Below are 10,299 nucleotides of genomic sequence, written 5' to 3' on the forward strand. Positions count from 1 at the left end.
GTTGACTTTTTCACCGATTTTCGATCACTTAAGCCCAATAAAAGTTATTGGGTAGTAAAGGTGAGATTATTAAAAAATATGTCGTAGGTGGGATTAATAAAAGAAAATCGGCCAAAGGTTGGATTAATATTACCAAATTTTCCTAGTATTTTATAAATTTTGTTTTCTTTTTGGGTTTCTTGAACTTCATAATATTTGGTTGTGTTCAAAGCCAAAAACCTTTAGTTTAATATTACCCTTAAATTTAACGTAATCCTTGTTTAATCGATCAATAAAGCTTTTTGTTGGAGGGAATTGATCATTAACTTAATAAATGTTGACTTTTTAATAAAACTAATTTATACTTCCTCCGTCTTTTAATACTCGCAACGTTTGTTAGTTTCACGCATGCCAATGCACAACTTTGATCATTTATATCTTAAATTCTCTTTATGCAAAAATTATAAAAAGTTGATATTTTGAAAATACACATTGAGACGAATCTAACAAGATCCCATATGACTATGTTTTATCTTATATAAAAAACACTACGAATAGTCAAAGTAGATTATATGAATAGTGGCAAAAGTCCAAACGTTGCGAGTATTAAAAGACGGAGGAAGTATATTTTAGTATATATCTAGTTTTAATAGTAGCGTTTTTTTTTAAAACAATGACGTAACTTTATGGCTTAGGATATCAAATTATGGCCAAAATTTAGGCTATTATTTAGGGAGACTAGTCTTATATGCACGCGATGCGTGCGTGCGAATATAAGAAAGTAGATTTGTATTATTACATTTTAAACCAAACAACATTTGAAAATTTATATACAAAGAGGTGCTTTTTACGTCCACTTTTGACTTCATCGTTCTCTATTCTCTTTCTAGAATCGAACAATGAGTACACAACATTTTACCATATTTAATACGAAGTATTTCTCTTTTGTTTTATAGTATAGAATTGTTACATTAGACAATCGTTTTCTACTCTCCTTTTTTCACAAAAAAAAGCTAAAATAAATAAAAAAACGCATCAAAGATACACAGAGTAGACAATTTTAATCTACATTTTACGCGAAGGATTTGAGAATTTGCCCCTTGTTTTCCGGCCTCTTACCAAGTTCAAGGGCAACAATTGTATTAGCCCCTGATGATATCCCAGCCTACATATTCAACAAAGTGAAAATCAGATGATGGTTCTATTAACATCTAACAGACAGGACATGACACTATACTGTCAACTTATTACAACAGGCAATTCTGAATCTAGACAACTTATTAATAGAAAATTAATTTGTAGGAAGAATGGACAGGAGAAATACCGAAGCATGAACATATGGCCAATATGATAAATGAAAATAGATATGACGATTTAAATAGATTGTTGAACGACAATACTTAACTTTTAACAACCAAGAAATCCAAAGACAATTGAACGTTAAAATCTACATAAAAAGGGGAAATCATGTTATCTAAGAAATCCAAGCTAGAAAGACCATTGCTTAAAGGACATAGAGAAAGAGATGAAAATACCATGAATCTAATCAAGCTGACAACTCAGAAAAGCCCTTCAGCTAAGCCTTTCTTCAAGATTGGTGATGCAGTGGATATTAGGTTACCAGCCAGAGTCTATTTCATTTGTTCTAGAGATATGAGGCTCCCTCTTTAAGAGGACCATGGCACCCAGCCTTAATCAAAGTCAGGGTTAGACCCTGTTCATGTAAAACAAACATTTCAGTACTCAAAATAATTTAGAATGTGAAACACTTTTTGAACTTCAAATAATACGAAGTACATGGTACAAAGGTAAATCACATATTTTAACCATCAATACTCAAAATTGAGTATAAAGTAGCAGAAAGTATCACTAACAACAAATATCACCCATGATGCAAGTATGCAACTATTACTATCAGCATGTAACACACAGTCCTCATCTCACACTGGTAAAGCAAAGAGTAGTTGAGAATTTCTGAAATTTATACAAATAACACTCAATGGAAGTTGAGGATTTTAATCAAGCCCACTTCTAGACTACATCTTTCCTTGTTTGTTTCTCTCTCTTTCTTAGCTTTTATAGTTTCCCTTCCCTATGTAAGATCAGTCACAATCAAATCTATTGTATTGTTGTCCATCATTATCTATTTATCGTTCTACTTTTTTTTTTATTTTTTAAGAAAACTACTTCCTCATCTGTACTTCCCTACGTAAGATTATAAGAGTAGCTTCTACTGAAAAAATTTCCTCATCACTATTATGCTTTCAAAAAAATTCAATAGTGATCTTTTTATTTATGAAGGGGCCTATTTTAAACATTAGCACAGGGCCTCTATCTTTAACATTGTGAATTTGTGATAACTTGTGCAGGTGCCAAGAGAGAATACCTGATAGATTTGATAAATTAGGTGTTGTTACCTTGTGATTAGCTTGCTCTACATTTATATGACACAACTTCCTTGAGCAGCGGTTATTGATGACCACATCTTATTTGTTTTTCCATACTCATCATAGATGGAGATTGCAGTTTCCTAGTACCTGATGAACCCGAGTATGTTAAACGGTTCTGTATTTTGAAACGAAAAATTGGGGAAATTAACATGCTTAATCATTTTGATTGAAATTTTCTTATAGATACTCTTCGTTTGTGCGTATTTATCATCCTCAAGTCAGCTACTCTCCTTTTAAGAAACTAAATGATACGCGGGATAACCTGATGGTTTCAAGAGGTGCCAAAACCGCCTTTCGACATAGCCCCAGCCAAAGCACCACTAAGAAACTCCCCTACTTCTCTGGTTCCAATAAAATCATGAGCCACATTAGAGCAATATTTCAGTCAAGTATAATCAACCAATTAGACAACGAACTCGCTATCTAATGCTAATCAATCGAAAACGTCAAAGTATAATCAAAGATATACAGCATAACACTGTTCATATTTCGCAACATTCTAAAAACTGCAACATCAGAGATGAGATCATACAATAATTTTCTCATCTACCAACATAACTACTTGCAAATTGCAAAAAAATCCATAAAGCCAACACTAAAATGATTATATCAATGAAATTAATCAACAACTAACCACTGAGAACAAAAAAGAGTTCGGCATTGATGAACTATTAAAGAACAGCCAACCACCAAAGAACAGGTGGACATACCAACCACCAAAGAACAACCGTTGGTATTGGAAGAAGGTATGTGGTATTAAGAGATATAGTTAATGATGTGATTATGCCTAATCAATCTGGTCCTGGTAGCAGTTTCTCTATTAAGAATTGCTATGACCTCCTAAGTCAGCAAGTCCATATGTGTAACTGGGTTCAGGTGGTCTGGTAGAAAATGGCATCACCAAAGCACATGTTTTTAGTCTGGGTAGCTATTCAGCAAAGGTTACCCACAAAGGACATACTATATAGAAATGGAGTAAGTCAGTATGAGGTTTGCTTGATTTGTGTCTTTGCCTCTAAAATCCACAATTATTTGTTGTTTGAGTGTTGTTGTAGTAAGAGTTGGAGTTGTTTCCAGGAAACTTTAATAAACCTTAAAATCACAACTTTAGTAAAATAAATAAACAAAGAACAACCAGTTCAGCCTTGCTAGGATTGAGCTTGATTATATAGTTTGAGGCTGATACTGACCTCAGCATAATCCGACTCATTATATTAAACTGATCATCTTAAAGACTACCAAACAACCAAAAATAAAGGTTATCCAACATCAAAGTGATATATGGTTACATATGAAGCACCCAAAATAACCAAGGTTATCCTACGTCTTCCTGACAGTCACGATAAAAGGAAAGATACGCCGATAAAATCAAAGGGCCCAGGAAATTCATTGTGAAAGAAAAAAGAGGGCAAGCTATAGATAATTAGTGGATGCAAGAATCCAATTTACTTTTTGCAAGAAAAATACAGAACTGTAAAAAAACAAAAGAAAAAAAGAAAAAAAAGAATGCAGTACCTTGCGAAAGCCATTGTTCACGGCGAGCATCAAGCTTACACTGCTTCAATTTCGCCGACATATTCGCCTGTTAAATAAAAAAAACTCCATTGTCAGACCAAAATCAAACAAATTACAATATGAAATAAAAATAAAAATTCGAACAGAGAAAACAAAAACCGAGAAATGAAAATGAAGAACAAAAGTATGAATTTACATGGAGGAGTAAAAGAAGCATACCACTTCACCAAGCAGAAAAGATCTTTATCTGATTGGTCGAATGAAACACCTGAAACATCAAAATTGAGTGAATTTAGTGACAGAGTGGTAAAATTAGGGTTTTGAAATCGGGGTTTTTGGAGAGAGAAAGTACCTTTGACGAATTATTCGAGATCAGAAGAGTGAAATTAGTCTCAAATCTGACTCCAAAAGTTGCTTCACATCGAAATGCTTTCAAAATCTATGCTTTTAAAATAATAACCAAAATCAACAACGTACACAATTTCAATCAAACAGATTAAAAACAAAAACCAAAGAGATTCAGTTCATCGGAATTCAACTAAAATAAGGGAACACACACAAAAATTGACAAACCCAATCTGAAGCACCAGAAAATTGAGCAGGAGCATAATCAAGGGAAAAAAATCACCTATGACAAATTTTGAAAATTCGTAAATGAATTTTCTCAAAAAACAACCTAATTGCTGAATACAACATTGAATAATTACATTAATCGTTTGCTAAGGAAAAATCAATCAAACTAATGCCGAATTTCGAGAAGAAATCACCCTAAAAAGTTAGAGAAAGAAGGAGAGAGAAACGTACCACCACTGAATCGGCGGTGGATGTAGACGTAATGGCAGCAGAGGCGTCGAACAACCGGAAGATTTGCCGACCACATCTCGCAAATCAGAAAGTTTTAGAGCATGGGCCACTAAGAAGATGAAGAAACCAAATCTTCGAAATTGATGGTTCTTTAGAGCTAGTATGGATTCTAGGGTTTGAGATGAGGAGACGGCGAACGGTTTGAGATGAGGAGAGAGAAATACATGATTCTTTCCTTTTCTTAGAGGAGAGAGAACCAAAGAGTCCGTTTGAGAGGATGAAGAATTTCGAAGAAGATCGAAAAGGATTTGAGGAAGAAGATCGAAGGTGTTCGTAGAGGAAGAAGATCGAAGAAGATCGAGGAAGAAAACGGGAGGAAGAAGAGAGAGAAAACAGTGTAGCAGTAAGTTTTAGGGTTTGGAATGAAAGGTTGTGGTTTAATTAGGGGGAGGGGTATCACCGTCTTTGTCTATGGGGACACGAAAAGTTACTTTACAATTTTAACCTCAGCTGTTCCTTTATATAATAGAGATTGTTGATACAAACCAAAACTTATCTAATTAGTGGTTAATTTAAAGAAAATCTACGGTATTTTAGTGTTACTAAAAATAATTTTATAATTTACGTGAAATTAAAAATATTATTACTAAAACTTTAAAATTTACCAACATAAGAAAAGTATTGCTGAAATTACGAAAAATGGAATTAGTAGATTTTATAAACGCTGAAATTTCAAAAATTAGGAAAACTAAATAATATCAACCAAAAACAATTTGAGCGGTCTTTACATTTTTAAAGATATTTTTGAATAAATTGTTGAGATTTCACTTTAGTAGCCTAATTATTATTTTCAGAAATTTGCAGTAATTTTTATATTATTACGTAAAGTTAAACAATTAAAGAAATTTAAAATTATCATTAAAAATTAAACAACATAAATTAGTTTATTTTTAAAAACGTTGATGTGATAAAAAAAATACAGTAGTTTAAATAAACACGAAATAAATACCGGTTATCGAAATTAAACATATCTTTAAAAAAAATGACGGGTCATACAAATAACAAAAAGGGGGAGATAATTATGTATAGATTAATTTGAGGAAAATATAGTTATGCTAAAATATTTTTAAGTAAACTGTAATTATGTTAAGGTTTGATTATTTTGGCCGAAATATTATTTTTAAACTTTTTTCCAGATTCACATTTTTTAAGATAATAAAAAATGTAAACTAATTACCGAGATTAAATGAATATTAAATATATTTTAAAATATTTTTAAGTAAACTATAATTATGTTAAGGTTCTATGCACTTTCATCTTTAGCATCATCCATTATATTAATAAATTTATACTTTGAGATCGACTTCTTATTTCTTACTTAATTAGGAGTTGCTAAATAATGACAACAAAATAATACTAAGGCATAACATTCAATGACTTTTAAGAATTTGCTTATTTATTACACCAAAAAAATTTAAAAGAATTTGCTTATTTATTTCTATGCAATTGCAACTTTATCGTTACTCATAATTTTATAAATAAATTTTTAGTACAAGATTTCTTATTTCTAATTTAGGAGTTACTAAATAAAAATAACAAAATAACTTCTTTTAGTGATCAATCAAATCGAAGCGTCACATGGTGTATAAAGAACCTGAATGTTTGAGTATCCCAAGCCACACTACGTTATTAGTATACATATAATATGGTTTGTGGTTTATTAAATTATTTTCATTTTCCGATTCCTAAATTTGGGTTAGAAGTTACGAAATACTTTGGGAATTGTAATTTCTTAATTAGGAGTTACTAAATGAAAATAGTAAAATATTTTTTCTTATGCAAAAAAGTATTGTGCTCGTACCTAATAATTTCGACACGTTACAAGGTGTTCGAGGGGTTGCTTATTATTTGGGTATGGTCAAATTGTGTAATATCTTTTTTGGAACTCCCAAATTGTATTTTAGTAGTTACCAAATCTTTAAGTAAACTAACATCAAAATAATCTGTAGATACAAAAATGAGAATTAAGCGAATAACTATTACTACGTATATAAGATCTATATTTAGGACTCTACTCATCATTTATGCATTACTGTGTACATGAAATAAAATCCAATAATGGTCGTGTTAAATAGTTGAATCCAGTGTAATCTGACGAATGAAACACATTCAAGGTTGTAATAGTCTTACTTATTTCATATGTGCACATTCAATTCTAGCGTTAACCGTAATTATATTAACAAATTCATACTTTGCATGGGATTCCCTTTCCTTATTTAAGAGTAACCAAATTATGGATCACCCATAATTATATAATTAAATATTCACTTTGACATTTCCTATTTCTTATTTTTATTTACATCAATATAATACTAAGGAGAACATTCGGGGGTTTTAGGGATTTGCCGATGTCTACGCAATTTCAATTCTAGTATTACCCATATTTTAACAAATAATTTTCTACTTTGGGACTTTGTTTTTCTTCTTTTAGGAGTTACAGAGTAAGACCCTGTTCTTTAGAGCTGAACTGAACTGAACTGAACTGAACTGAACTGAACTGAATTGAACTGAACTGAACTGAACTGAACAGAACTGAACTGATCAGAACTGAACTGAACTGAATGCTCCTGAACTGAACTGAACTGAACTGAACTGAACTGAACTTAACTGAATTGAACTTTACTTAACAGAATATATTACCGAAATAAATAATAAATAATAAATAATAAATAATAAATAATAAATAATAAATAATAAATAATAAATAATAAATAATAAATAATAAATAATAAATAATAATAATAAATAATAAATAATAAATAATAAATAATAAATAATAAATAATAAATAATAAATAATAAATAATAAATAATAAATAATAAATAATAAATAATAAATAATAAATAATAAATAATAAATAATAAATAATAAATAATAAATAATAAATAATAAATAATAAATAATAAATAATAAATAATAAATAATAAATAATAATAATAATAATAAATAATAAATAATAAATAATAAATAATAAATAATAAATAATAATAATAATAATAAATAATAAATAATAAATAATAAATAATAATAATAAATAATAAATAATAAATAATAAATAATAAATAATAAATAATAAATAATAATAATAATAAATAATAAATAATAAATAATAAATAATAAATAATAAATAATAAATAATAAATAATAAATAATAAATAATAAATAATAAATAATAAATAATAAATAATAAATAATAAATAATAAATAATAAATAATAAATAATAAATAATAAATAATAAATAATAAATAATAAATAATAAATAATAATAATAAATAATAAATAATAAATAATAAATAATAAATAATAAATAATAAATAATAAATAATAAATAATAAATAATAAATAATAAATAATAAATAATAAATAATACTCCCTCCATTCCTTTATGTTGTTCCCATAAGGAATGTTGGGGGTTTTTTAAGAAAACTGAATCTTTATTTGTATTGGGATATGAGTAATGATTGGGTGTAAGAATAATGATTATGTGTAAGAGATTATATATTTAAAATAAAGGAAGGAGAGAGAAAATATTAAAGAAATAAGATAAATAGGAGATATTTTATTATTAACAACAAAAAAAAAACCAGTTTAATTCAAACCAAAAAAATCAAGAAAAATCAAACCAAAACATTCAACAAACAATCAATAATTCGACCAAATCAACAATCAAGATTTCGAACAAAAAAACCAAGATTAAATTTGAACAAAAAACCCAAATTAAATTCGAATAAAAAAATCAGATTTGAAATCAACAAATCAACAAACAAAACAAACAATCAAGAAAATTTGACATAAATAAACCCAAAATTTCGGTACAATGAACCCAGAAGTTCGACATAAATAAACCCAGATGAAAATTACACCCAAAATTCATCCCAAAATTCAACCCAGAAATTCTAGATTTATTCTTGACAAAATATAACCCAGAAATTTGACCAAAACAACCCAAAAAATCGAGAAAATCAACCCAAAATTTCGCCCAAATCAACCCAAAAATTCGAATTAATCAACCTAGAAATTCGACAAGCAATTCAACCAAAATTAACCCAGAAATTCGACAACAACCAGCCCAAAAATTCGACCAAAATCAACCCAAAAATCCAACTACAATCAACCCACAAAATTCGACCAAAATCAACCAAAAAAATTTGACAAAAATCCGACCACAATCAACCCAAAAAATCAACAAAATTCGACCAAAATCAACCAAAAAAATTCGACATAAATCAACCAAAAAATCCGACCAAAATCAACCCAAAAATTCAATAAAAATTAACCAAGAAATTCGTCAAAATATCGAAATCAGCCATCTCAAAATTAATTCGAGAAAATTAAACCCAGACATTCGACTAAAAAACAGAAAATTAAACCTTGAAATTCGAGAAAATTATACCCAAAATCAACCACCAAATTTAACCCAAAAAATCAGCCAAAATAACGACCAAAATCAATCCAAATTTTCGACAAAAATCACCCAAAAATTCGACAAAAACACACACAAAAATAAATTAATACTCACTTGATCCTTAGTATCACTCACGATTTTGAGGATTTAGAGGTCAAATTCGGCCATGAAAACTCTAGATCTAGAGTTTTTATGGTCGAATTTCACGATCTAAAGCCATAATACATGCGGCGGAGGTTTGGTTGCAATGGTGGCGGTGATCTCGTTTTTAGATCTGAAGAATGGAGAGTTGTTTTGGAGGAGAGAGAGTGAAAAGTTGAGAGGAGGAGAGAAACGGATGAAGAGAGAATGAAGAGAGAGACTAAGAGATAAGAAAATGAAGAGAGAGTGAAGAGAGAGAGTAAGAAAATGAAGAGAGAGAGACATCCGAAAGAGGTGAGAGAGTGAAAGGGAGTGAAAGGGACGGGGAGTGGGTTTGGGTTATGGGGAGTGATTAAATAATTAAATAAGGTTGGTGGGGAAAAAGAGGGTGGAAAAAGGGTAGAATCTTAGGGTTTTTTGGTAAAAAAATTATGGCCAAAAATAGTAAAGATTCAGTAGGGGAACAACAAAAAGAAACGCCAAAAAAGGAAATGGGAACAACAAAAAGGAATGGAGGGAGTAAATAATAAATAATAAATAACAAATAACAAATAATAAATAATAAATAATAAATAATAAATAATAAATAATAAATAATAAATAATAAATAATAAATAATAAATAATAAATAATAAATAATAAATAATAAATAATAAATAATAAATAATAAATAATAAATAATAAGTAATAAGTAATAAATAATAAATAATAAATGATAAATGATAAATGATAAATGATAAATAATAAATAATAAATAATAAATAATAAATAATAAATAATAAATAATAAATAATAAATAATAAATAATAAATAATAAATAATAAATAATAAATAATAAATAATAAATAATAATAATAATAATAAATAATAATAATAAATAATAAATAATAAATAATAAATAATAAATAATAAATAATAAATAATAAATAATAAATAATAAATAA

General features: G+C 28.3%; 1 long non-coding RNA gene across 2 annotated transcripts; it reads right to left on the bottom strand.

The window, feature by feature from the left end:
* Positions 1-824: 824 nt before the first annotated feature.
* LOC110776085 (uncharacterized) lies at positions 825-4,851 on the bottom strand. 2 transcript variants are annotated; one of them, XR_002529987.2, is made up of 8 exons: positions 4,749-4,851; positions 4,297-4,383; positions 4,164-4,212; positions 3,945-4,011; positions 2,692-2,770; positions 2,397-2,516; positions 1,515-1,693; positions 825-1,144 (listed from the first exon to the last, which is right to left on the bottom strand). It is a non-coding gene; the product is annotated as an uncharacterized lncRNA (long non-coding RNA). The 2 variants fall into 2 exon arrangements; XR_008919587.1 differs by having other exon boundaries at positions 825-1,426.
* Positions 4,852-10,299: the final 5,448 nt, after the last annotated feature.

This window comes from Spinacia oleracea, chromosome 4 (genome assembly GCF_020520425.1).
Source record: "Spinacia oleracea cultivar Varoflay chromosome 4, BTI_SOV_V1, whole genome shotgun sequence".
Taxonomy (NCBI): domain Eukaryota; kingdom Viridiplantae; phylum Streptophyta; class Magnoliopsida; order Caryophyllales; family Amaranthaceae; genus Spinacia; species Spinacia oleracea.